This window comes from Carassius carassius, chromosome 20 (genome assembly GCF_963082965.1).
Source record: "Carassius carassius chromosome 20, fCarCar2.1, whole genome shotgun sequence".
NCBI classification, from domain to species: Eukaryota; Metazoa; Chordata; class Actinopteri; order Cypriniformes; family Cyprinidae; genus Carassius; species Carassius carassius.
Window position 1 is genome coordinate 9,129,648 of NC_081774.1, and position 12,848 is coordinate 9,142,495.

Here is a 12,848-nt window from a genome sequence, read left to right on the forward strand (position 1 = left end):
GTATTTTCAATTGTGTTTTCCACATTTTTCACTCTCTCTGTATCATGCGTGTAACCTGCCAAAACTCAAATAGAATTGCAATTACTTTTGCATTTGAATTTCCAATGTCTACACGGAAAGCTCAAGCTGTCAATCAAACTGAGGGGCGTGTTTATATTGGGAGGTGACATCACTCACAGATGACCGTGCCGAATGCTTTCATAATAATGATGTTTTTCTGAGTTTGGTCTCTTAAAAACACTGCCTTGCCGCATTAAGCCACGTTAAGGTTGTCCATACAGTAGGTTATTCTATGCTTAATGCGGAATTAAATGCATTGCGTTCGTATAGTGGGCTCATCTTTTTGTCTATACAAAGTATGAATTACTAATAATGTGTATAATGAGTTTGGTCTTTTAAAAACACTCTTTAATGCATTAAGCCAGGATAAGCATTTCAAAATGTCCCCATCAAGGTTGCATTTGTTACTAGCAACAGTAGTCTCACTATGCATTGTCTTTTAAAAATCAAACAATCTTTGTTCAAAGAACCACTTTTGTTGTGTCGTGATCACAAGAAAATTATGTCATGATAACGAGAAAACAAGATAGAAAAAAATTATAATGCATGACGAATCTGCTGCAGACATCATGCTGTGTTGTCACGGGAACCATTCCAAACAGCTACATAATGGCACGCACAAGCCATGCTCACTCCAAAGTCCCCACTCCAAGTGGATAGGGATGATCACTTCCATTTAGAATTTGCCCTGTGAACTGTTCGGTACCAATACATACCGGCACACCCCTAGTTCCTATAGAACTGTTTTAGACCCTACTCCAAAGTAGGAGCTAATTTAGTTTTCCCAAACATAGTTCTTAGAACTAAATACGTTCCTAGTTCCTGCCATGCGAACATACCAAAAAGTGGGTAAACCCTGTGGCTTGCTAAGGCAATGTTATGTTTAGGTACTGTACGATGGGTAAGGTCAGTTAATGCAAAGAGGTTTTGCATTTTGTTGCATTCCAAAAGTGAAGTCTGAGGTGTGACATACTGTAGCTCATAGCTCAATTAAAATAACTTTAAAGCTTCAGGTGTGCAGTGCTGGCAGGGAAGTGGAATATAAGGCCTATTTTTAAATTTGAGATTAATGTTGAATTTATTTATTTTAAGATTTTCCACAGTTTCTTTTCACACCACAGGAACACCAGCTACTCATACTGACTGTGTGAATGAGGGGCTTAGGGCTGGGCTCTTTTAACTTAGCAGTTACCCAGAACAACTATGCAAATCCATAGCCACCATCCTAGCATGCACCACTCAGCACTTGCTCCTTAGAGAATGAAAATAAAAATACATATTTTCCACTATTTTACTGCATAATTTCCCAGGTATATGGTGGAACTGTTGAAAAAAAAAAACATTATTGTGGTTGATGAAAAGCAATACGTTTACTGAAGAAAAAAATAAGTGCTTTATTTGATTTGTCCCATGTGTAATCAGAAATCCTCCCCCGGCATGAGTTAATGGAGTTTTAGATTAGTACTGGCAATTCAGTAACCCCTCGCGTGGCTCACTTCGAGATCCACCAAAGCAATTAACAAAATAGTAAATTAAACCATTTCACACTTGTGGACGACATTCTACACAGCCAAGTCTCAGAAAAAAAAAAGCTTTTTCCTCCTGAAAAGCTCAGTGTCCTCATTACCCATAAGTAATCACAGGCAAGGAACAAATTGTCCCATTCAGATGGCCAGACGATTAAACCAGCTGCCAATGTCATTTTCAAAGACTACATTGTTGCTTTTAATGAGTTTGTGCCATTTATCTCTTTCCCTCACATTCTATTTAACTCAGATGCATTTACATGGACAAAAATACATGTTCTTTCAAACATGTGCCAATGCACTTCAAAAGAAACTACTTTTGGAAAAATAAATAAAATTGTGACAACTTACAAACATCTCAGCTTGTTTTCTCACTTGAAAGAGGCTATTTGAACAGACACAGACAAATAGCCGGTTTGTATCTATCTAGCTTTGTTATCCATACCAAGACACCTACCTCAACCTCAAGAAAGGTAAATAAATGTGTGCTGCAGATGTACATTATGGACTAAGAGGTCAGATACACTGCTGTCTAATATTCCCTTTTTGCAGAAAATGAATAAAAATGAACGCAAAAAAAAAGACTTTTATTTAGGCTATGCAGCTTGCATGACACCTCGATGCACTAATAAAAGCCTGATTCATCAAGTAAATATTTATTTGAGCATTTAATGTGTGAAATGTCACAGACTGGGAAAAAACCTGGCTGTCATTATGTACAGAAGATACAGTAAATAACTGTTATTTGGATAAGGTACTTTCTATTACAATAATACGTCTCTTCAGGCTCTAGTCACTGCAAATCCACATTGAACTCTCTCGATCTCGCTCCCTCCCTCTCTAATAAGGTTAGTGGTGTCACTATGCCTTCTCCGTAATCCCTGAGCTATTACCCATGAGATGTCTGCAGCCATTATACAGCATTAGAGCTCCGTGATGGAAGCTAATTCAATGTGGACTTTTCTCTTTCATCCGCTTCCCTGCACTAGAGAATCCTGCTTCATACACAGTCAACAAAACACAAGATATAATGGCAAATGCGTAGGTGTACAAACACACACACCAAAATTTGCCTCGCATTTACCATTAAGGAATACAACCACTGAAAATGATGTGTCCAGATGGACGCTTTTACAGTGTTAGTGAAGCTTTTTGGACATTAACCCTCTGAGGTCTAAGGGTATTTTTGGGGCATGGAGAAGTTTTGTCATGCCCTGACATTTGTGCTTTTTTCAGTTGCTTATAAACATCTAAATGGCTAAAGTTTAATATCACTGTAATCAGCACAAACTGGGCTATAATAATGTGTGAGCAGCATGTATGCACATGATTGTGTTTTTGAGAAATTAAAAAATCTTTAAATTACTATCAAAATATTTCTAAATACTTTAAAATTATACTAATAATTAGTAGCAACAGTAGTAGAAACAGTAGTAGTAAAATTACTACTTTACTCACTCAAAGTGCCTCACATAAATAGAAAAAACAACACCCACCCACCCACACACACACACACACACACATATATATATATATATATATATATATATAAACTAGTGGTGGACCGTAACGTGCTGCGTTAACATGAGACTCCTAGAATCAGAATCAGAATCAGAATGAGCTTTATTGCCAGGTATGTTCACACATACGAGGAATTTGTTTTCGTGACAGAGCTCCGCAGTGCAACATAACAATAACACAATAACAAAAAACACAATAAGGAATAAAAAATACAAAAAAATACAAATAGGTGGGTAAGGATTGACAATATACAAATTGACAATGTATGGCAGGTATATTAAAATGAGCATTTATGTATGTACATGTATATTATGTGGAAAAGTTTTAACTGTACGCTAAGTATGTGTGTTGGATAAATATGTGTATGTGTATATAAATATAAATATAAGTAGTGTATTGTGTTCCATGTATGTACATGTATATTATGTGCAAATCGGGCGATATCGGGCGATAAAAAAATATCACCGTTAATCTATTCTCAAAGTTGGGTTGGGAGCTGGGTCTATACTAAGCAAGCTATGATGACTTTCACCTTGATATTTTATATAACCGAATGGCTGAGGCCAGCCTAAAAAGATGCTCAGGACAGTTGACCGGCCACTGCTGCGCATCGTCACGAAAGCTTATCTTTTTCACTTGTTTTTTAAGCCTTATCCGCTTGTCGATTTAAACATTAAAGCATCCAAACACAAGACGCGGAAAAGCTGAACAGAGTAGCTGGTTAATCGCGCGCTGCGTTTGGTGCGCACGAGAGAGAGAGCCGCGTATCACGGACAGCGACACTGAACCGAGCTCTCTTCTGCGAAGTTCTCCTCGAAGTCCCTCCTGCACCTGAACGAACAAATACAATACAGTAAACAGTTGAGGAAAAAAATGGGATGTGTATTTTATTGGATGCGTTCATCGTCTCTTAAAGTGACCGCGCCTAATTTAGTTACTGGCTGCTGTAATGTTAATCCAAGAAAATGAAAGAAAACCACTCACTGCTCTTGACTGAATTACTTTGTAGTTTTAACAGTCAAACCAAAAATTATTCAGACACCAGATATAATTTTTGATATATATAGCAAAACTGTAATAATCTGAGAAATCTTGAAGGTGTTTGAATAAATGTAGGTTTGATTATATATTTCATTTTTACATTGAAGACCATCCAGTGCTATTTTACATTTAATTATTTGGTTTCTGTACCTTGACACCTACAAACTTGAAAAAAACTTAAACATTGGTGTGAAACTGGCGTAAGGTTGTTTGAGTTAGTGGAGTTAGTTTACAGATTTTTCAAGCACACACACATATATATATATATATATATATTTATTTATTTTTTTGAAGTAAGAAAAATATATTTTACATTTCCTAGCATTCACCCTGCAGTCGGTTCAAATATCTGCCTGCGAGCACCATCCAAATATCCTGAATTGAATTAAAGGGGAGTGAGGGAGGTAGAAAATTCAGGTCGGGTCTCACAAGAGGACAACAAAGGGGCTATTATAGAATCAATTATTTATTCAGCTTGATATATAATTATTCCAGCATTTCAAGCACCTGATAAAATGTTGCCGGGGGAGGGAAGTGAACGTTTGCAAATCTACTTTGACCCTTCTTCAACCTGCTATAATGAAAATCGCAGTCAGCATTCCAATGGTAATTAAACTTGGGGACAGCCTGCAGAATTGATGGTGAAATTTACAAGTCTCCCAGTGTCATGCAACAAGCTATTAATTTCTGACCGGTCGACACCGTAACATTACATTCGGCTCATAACATTGGAATTAAACAATAATCGAAACATGCGTGCGGGACCCAGAGGAAGACGAAAGTGCTAAAGCCAGACACCAGCAGAGAGTGACTAAAAAGATAGACAAGAGACCAGCAATATACAGGTATACATACGGCAGCCTGCATTACAGTGCCAATTTAGCATGTAGTGTTTTTGTATACATGGTGTAAATAACAAAAATTTAAGTTGAAACCAGCTAATGGACCGTAGCAGAAAAACTAGTCTTCTTAAGGCTTGTTTTCATCCTCTTCAATAAGTGCATCCTGTTCATAACAAGCCTCCGCTATGCTAGAGGATAAAGAAGCCATTAGCCAAATTGCTGGTAAACATGATCTTTGATGGCCATTGTCTTGAGACAAAGTTCAAAGTCTTCAACTCAGTCAAAGTCAAGAGAGTCAAAGATCAACCCTAGGCTGGCAAGCATAATCTGCTAGAACCAATGAGAATATTAGTAGAAAATTGTCGGTTAACATCCCTTTCACTGTGCAAATGACCAGTTCATAGCACTCTGTTTCGGAAAAAAGTACAAAAATGACTATCAGGAAGGCATTAATTAGCTACAATGACTTAACCATAATCCAATACTAGCAGGAAGGAGTTTTCTGGTAGGGGCCGAAGGGTAATTTTCAAATACATTAAGCTCAACGAAGCCGCATCCCACATGTCCACAGAGACACACTTCTTACGCTTGCATCGCTCATCTTTAATGCTTATTAATGAGGTCATAATCTCAGCTTTTTCTATGGTAAGCAGTCAGATTTGCAGGCCTTCTGAGATTTCATATTGGGGCCCAGTTGACTAAATTAGTGTTTTTATCATGCTATTTTATAGCATAGCCATTAAAAAAATGTTTGCTTATTGAGGACTGCTTGAATTAATTCATTTATGAACAGATTGTTAGGACTGTGTGTTGTCAGTGTTGGAAATCTGGAAAGAATCGTAAAAGGGTGTTGGGTATTGTGGAGGGAGCAGAATGGTGGATTTTATGGGTGACCTCTATAAATGCGGTGAAAGAGTCGAATGGGTTTTAATGCTTCGAACGCTCGATGGTGGTTTCAGTTGCTTTGGTCAACCTGCACATCTCCATTAAAAGCGATATATTGTAAAAATGGCTGTGGCGCAGCAAGTCCTCCTGCGGTTAAAATATCATAGCTGTTGCCTGGTGGTGTGCAGCACATTCTCCAAGATGCTAGAGGTGTCATTTGCCAATCATGCCTCCATTCTACACTCTAAAAAATTGCTGTAGTTTCTACAGCAAAATTTTACAGAATTTTTCTGTATAAACATTTTACAAGATGCAGCTGTAATTCGCAATTCATTATGGGTCAAATAAGGTTTTACAGTTGTTAACAGTATATTTCCACGTCAACTGTAATTCATTTACAAGAAGCAGGTGTTGTCACTGTAGTTCCTACTTTTTACACTAACTTACTGTAGTGTGGCATTATGGGATTGCGCGCGCATCATTCAAATCTGAAACCCAGCCGACTGGAGCAGCGTGAGAACGATTGAAGATTAGAGGCGTTATTCATAATTCCTGGTAAGTTTACTTAAATATACTAGAGAAACATATCCTTTTTATATTTATTTGAGTATATACTTATAATGTATAAGCGATATCATGTCACAATAACCTCCTATCCTGACATTTAGACAAGTGGTCTTGGTAACTTCTGTGCAGTAACTTACTGGGAATTGCTATCATAGCATAGTTAGGCCAAATGTTCTATTTTTGGAAGTTACAATTTCATATTGAGAGCATTTAAAGTAGTGTTTACCTAACTTTTATCATAAAGCCCAATGCAAACGATTGTCATAGTAACTAACTACTATCTGTCGAAATAACTGACGAACAGCAAAATATGTGAAATTTCATTTGTTTATATGTGTTCATTTTTTTATATGTGTTCAACTGTCCCATATTGACGTGACGCCTTACTATAATAAGTGAAAGACATCTTTATATGCCCGACTGGACAAGTTAGCTTGATAAAAAAAAAAAAAAAAACAGAAAAAAAAAAAGACTGAGGAAGCATCGAAATGTGAGACTGATTCTGATTATATTAACGTTTCATTCAATATCAAATAAAGCTTAACGGCACACATAAACTCACGGAAAATACATGAGGTAAATGTTCAACTGTTGAGTTTATTTATAACATATGATATAAGTAGCATCACAAGTGAGCTGTTTTCGTGAGTATCACGATTGCAAATACATAGTTCAATAAACAATTAGTTAACAAGTCAGTTACTTCTTTTAGACACAATATTAACTGTTGTTCTATTTCACTAACGAAAATAGTTCCAAACAAAGACCAAAGCAAAACTATTTTGCTCATCCTCAAACAAAAACTAAGCGGTGTTTTTGCTGAATGATTCAGCTTTTTGAACGGATCGGTTCAATGAATGACTCAGTTGATTCCCTCATTAAGTTAATTGCTGCCACCTAATGGCGGTTTAGTTTCACATTTAAAAAGTATCATTGCATTTTTCCAACATTTATTAATTGTATTTTAAAAAATTAATTTAAAACATTAATGTCATTACACATTTGTAATTTTGCACTGTAAATTATTTAATTTGATTGGTGGTACAGTTCTACAATGTAATATTACAATTTATAATTATAAATTATATAATTTATAATAGTTTGTTTATTCTAAAATGTATGCCTTTTTTGAGTGTTAATTTTGGTCTCATTTATGTAAATGCTTTAAAGAAATCACAAGATTATTTTCTTTATGTCTTGTAGGTGCAAAGAATAGCAGCTGATGTGGAGAAATGTTTGATGCTTCAAGACTCTGAAGCTGATTTTATTAGGTAATGTATTAATTCTTTAAATAATTTGATAAACTTGTAAGTTAGATTACATTTTATATTGAAATACTACATTGTAGGTTACATTATTGCTTATATTTCTTAATTTCAGGTCCACCCAGTGGCTTTTGACAATTTGAGGGTCAGATGGTTGTGAATTCATACCTCAACTTGTAGCTGGATTTGGAGTCTTATTACAACTTCAGTCTGGCGTCCCAGATTTTTTTTAAAGGTAACAAGTTTTACTTAAGTAATTTCATTTGCGAAAAAGGTTACTTATTTAGTTTAAAGAGTTACTCCACCCCATAATGACAATTTAGTCAATCACTGTTAACGTGATTAACAGTGATTAATGTCATTTCAAACCAGTAAAAGCTTTGTTTGTCTTCAGAAAACAATTTAAGATATTTTGAATGAGAACCGGGAGGCTTGCGTCTGTCCCACAGCCAAACAATTAACAATGTCTAAAGCCCATAAAAGTATGAAAAGCATCATCAGAATAGTCCATCTGCCATCAGTGGTTCAACTGTAATTTTACGAAGCTACGAGAATACTTTTTTGTATGCAAAGAAAACTAAAAGAACAACTTTATTCAACAAAGCTGGTATTTTTGTTTTCGTTCAAATCAAAGCGTAAATAAACATAGAAAGCCTGTCCATGTGACCCAGCTGACACAGTTCAACAGATACTCGCCAAAATGGCGCTACACTGATGCGTAGAGGAGGCGAATTGTTGAATAAATCGTTATTTTAGTTTTCTTTGCATACAAAAAGTATTGTCGTCGCTTCATAACGTTACGGTTGAACCACTGATGGACTATTCTGATGAAGTCTTTCATACTTTTCTGGGCCTTGACAGTTGTATTTACTTGGCAGTCAGTGGGACAGTCACAATCCTCCCAGTTGCATCCAAAATATCTTAAATTGTGTTCCGAAGACGAATGAAGCTTTTACGGGTTTGGAACGACATGGAGGTAAGTGATTAATGGCAAGATTTACATTTTGGGTAGGAGTAACCTTTTAAGTACTGGTAAATGCTGATTGTATTGTATAAGTGGCATTTTGATATTTATTTTATTGAGCTAGTTTCATTCAATACTTAACTTTATCCTGATGCTTCTACTTGTTTTTATGTGCAGATGTTTTCTTGGAATCACAACACTCACTTGATACAAGACGGACACATGGAGGCAAAACAAGTGGAAAGGTCTAAGAGAAGAGGGACAACCCTCGTGTGTGCTCATCTCAGAAAGTTGATGGACTTTCAGTATGTATTTATTAAATTGTCTTTTGCAGGAATATTCTTAATTTAATAGAACATAAGCTCAAACAACAGAATTTGTGATTTAATGTTGATTCCAGCATTTTATTTTAATCATTTTCTTTAAAACATTTTTTTTTTTTTACAAAAATTATACAAATTCTGTTGATTGACCTTCATTTTTATAGAAAGTTAATGTTCTACTCTGAGTATGGCTTATTTTTTTTACATGTATTTGTAGTTATTTGTGATGCTATGTTATTTTTATGATAAGATTTAACTGTTGAAAGACTGACATTTTTATTTTAACAGTAAAAGCCTTGCAATGTCTTTCTGTCAGTTTTAATAAATACTTATTTGCAACATCATTGACTTCATTCATTTTTATTCATTTGTAAATATATTAAGATAGAGCTCATGATAATGCATTTATATCAGTATTTTATAGTTTACTGTTAAAATTATTCTTTAAAGCAGTTTCATTGTTAAATTATTACAACATCATATTGTATTTAGGGGTATTTACAGGATTTTATTGGCAACTTGTGTTGCCAGTTAAATACTGTTATATAATTAAATTACAAATAAATGCTGTAAAATATATTTACAGGACTTTATTGGCAACTTTTTTGCCAGGTAAATACTGTACTTTAGTGAAATTACAAAATATTGCTGTAAAATAAACTACAAGTTAAATTCAATGTTACTGTAAAAAATACTACAAACTACTGTATTTCACATACAGCAATTAACTGTAATTTGCTTTGCAGTAATGTCTTGTAATCCATTTTACAGCAATTAACATCATTTTTACAGGATTTTATTGGCAGCTTTTTTGCCAGTATAATCCTGTAAATTCTACAGTACATTTTTTACAGTGTACATATTACAGTATTTCCTGTCAACTTTACATGATCAAGAGTGATAAACAAGGCCAAAAATAGATAAATCTGAAAGGAATAATGTCTGATTTGGAATGTGCCTTAAGCCCTGTTCACACTAAATGATGCATGTGTTTGTCTCTGACAGCTGGCATGCTAGGTGTTCTCACTCATGTTGTTGAGTAACACTTATTAATGACTTTAGTAGATGACATTCTATGTGGTTGATAAAAATAGACATTCTAAAGAAAAAATATGATAGATTATATATATATATATATATATATATATATATATATATATAACAGCTAAATTTTCCCCATAATAAGCATTTATAATCCCTGACACAAACAACTGAAAGACAGCAGAGGTTTATAAATGTCATTGATTCTGCGAACACACCAATATAAACGACTTCCCTTGTGTACATAAATTCAGCAAATCAACTTACTTAGGTCACCAGCCATGAATATAAATTTGTTTGATTAGACTCTCGACAAACATTTAAACGAATATCTTTTGCAATGGAGGAGTTTTCCGTGCTGGTATTTGCTACTGTCAGCCTGGCATCGATACCCCAGAGGACTCGGAAATGTCAATTGTCTGTAATTAGAAAGCTGGCATATTCATTCGCAAGGCTTTGTTTCCTTGTCACGGAATCCGGGTCCTTATGGTCTTTTCATTAGCCATATTGTTTATCAGCAATATGTGTGTGTGTGTGTGTCTATACTGCTTGAGACACAATCAACCCTACGAAAAGAGCCAGAGTGATTATTGTTAGAATCACAGAGAACTGATTGAGGTGGAGAGATGAAGGGTTTTAGGGGGACTTCAGAGGGAGTCGAATGAAAGCAAGCAGCCAAGAGAACAATGATCTCCTTACTGACATGGGTGCCAGAGGCTGAGCAAGAGAGAGGGCAGTGCTCAACTCTCCATCTTCTCCGGATTAAAATTAAAAGGGTCTGCTAGTTCATCTTCTGTCTGTGGGGGATCTGGACGCTCGAGTGGCTCTCAGCATCTCTGGGTGTTTTGAGGAGACTAAAATGAAAATTGATAATGGGGCTACAGCTCTGTGCCTCCCTCCCTACATTTAACAGGACGTCTGCTGTGACCACATACCCATGCCTTTTATCTGCCTTAGCGAGTGATGTACAACTAAATATTTCCAGGGAGCAGTCGGTGGAGTAAAAATTAAAAAGAAATTCCGCCATTTACTCGTTTCAAACTTGTATGAACTTATTTCATTTTCTGAACACAAAATAAATGTTTAAGAGTGTTTCATCTGTTTTTATTCTTATAGTTAAAGTCAGTGTAGCTTTGGACACCACTGGTTTTCATTGTATAGACCAGGGATGGTGAACTCCGGTCCTGGAGAGCCGCAGTCCTACAGAGTTCAACTCCAGCCCTAGTAAAAACTCACCTAGCTGTAGCTTTCTATTAACCCTTCAGACTTTGATTAGCTTGTTCAGGTGTGTTTGGTTAGGGTTGAAGCAAAACTCTGCAGTGCTGCAGCTCTCCGGGGCCAACGTTTGCTACCACTGGTATAGACCAAAAAAAAAAAAACAACACTCAAACTACCTTCTTTTGTGTCCCACAGAAGAAAGAAACTCAGTTTGAAAAAACACGAGGAGAAATAAATGGTGACTGGGTGAACTATCCATTTAAAGGGGTCCTATTATGTCCTTTTTTACAACCTGTAATACGAGTCTCAGGTGTACCAAATATATATATCTTTGACATTTAAACATTTATTATCCCATGCTGTAAATACCTCTTTTTGGGTGGAGACAAAAACATGCCGTTTTGAGGTACTGCTCTTCGCCCCCTTTTCTGATATAAGATTTTCTAAGCATGCACACAGAAAGCCAGCTGTTTCATGTAAACATCAACTGTCAAATACACAAAAGGTTTATATATATATATATATATATATATATATATATATATATATATATATATATATATATATATATATATATATATATATATATATATATATATATACAGTACAGACCAAAAGTTTGGACACACCTTCTTATTCAAAGAGTTTTCTTTATTTTCACGACTATGAAAATTGTAGATTCACACTGAACAAAACAAATTTCACAAAAACACAGTCATTCTGTCTGCTATTGTAAACAGCTGCATTATAAGATCTGTGAAGCATCTCTTGGACATGGGACAACACATTATTAACACAACTCAACCAGGCCTTGCCCTCTCTTATTTTTTGTATATGCCTTCAATGGGAATTATTTAAATGAGGTATATTGTGACATGTAGAGTATGTCCCCGGATGAAAACTCAGAATTATATCAAGGCTTTAAAGGAATTGAAAAAAATAATAACAATAATATTTCAGTCATTATACTTCTAAATGTAATGTTTAAGTAAATGTCAATTGCAGTTTCTCTGAAATTAACTGTGAAATTTACTAGCAATTTCTAAGGCTTTTCACAATGCACTTAACCCCGGGTTATCGTCATTCTAAACAACTCTTTTAACCCTGGGTAAAAGGGGTGTTTCACACTTGTAATTTGAAAGCAGTGTTTTATATATATATATATATTAGGGCTGAAACGATTCCTCGAATAACTCGAGTAACTCGATTACAAAAAATTATCGAGGCAAATTCCTCTGACTCAATGCCTCTTTTAATTTATTTGAAATCTCACGTCAGGTTCTTTTGCAATAATTTTTTTAATGTGACAACGTGTTTACGTCACCCACAAAGCGGAAGGAGACACAAGGAGACAGTCTTGTTTTGATTTGAGGGCGCTGGCAAACATAAAGAGAACGTCGTGTCGTGTGTCCATTGCAAGATAGAGCTGGCATACCACAACTAGGGCCCTATGATTTCCGCGATGCAGAAAAAGTGGAGGGAATCACGAAATCCAGTCATAAAAACAGATTTTACAGTTTAACGCGGAATGGCACGGAATTTGCCAAATTTTGAATGAATCAAAAATAGGTCATTGCACTTACATCAAATCACGA

The 12,848-nt window shown here is 35.5% G+C and overlaps 1 protein-coding gene across 1 annotated transcript in view; it reads right to left on the reverse strand.

Annotated features, from left to right (window-relative positions):
- The window catches only part of LOC132096236 (calsyntenin-2), a 233,853-nt gene that overhangs the window by 127,176 nt on the left and 93,829 nt on the right, over nucleotides 1-12,848 (reverse strand). The gene's annotated exons all lie outside the window — the stretch shown is intronic.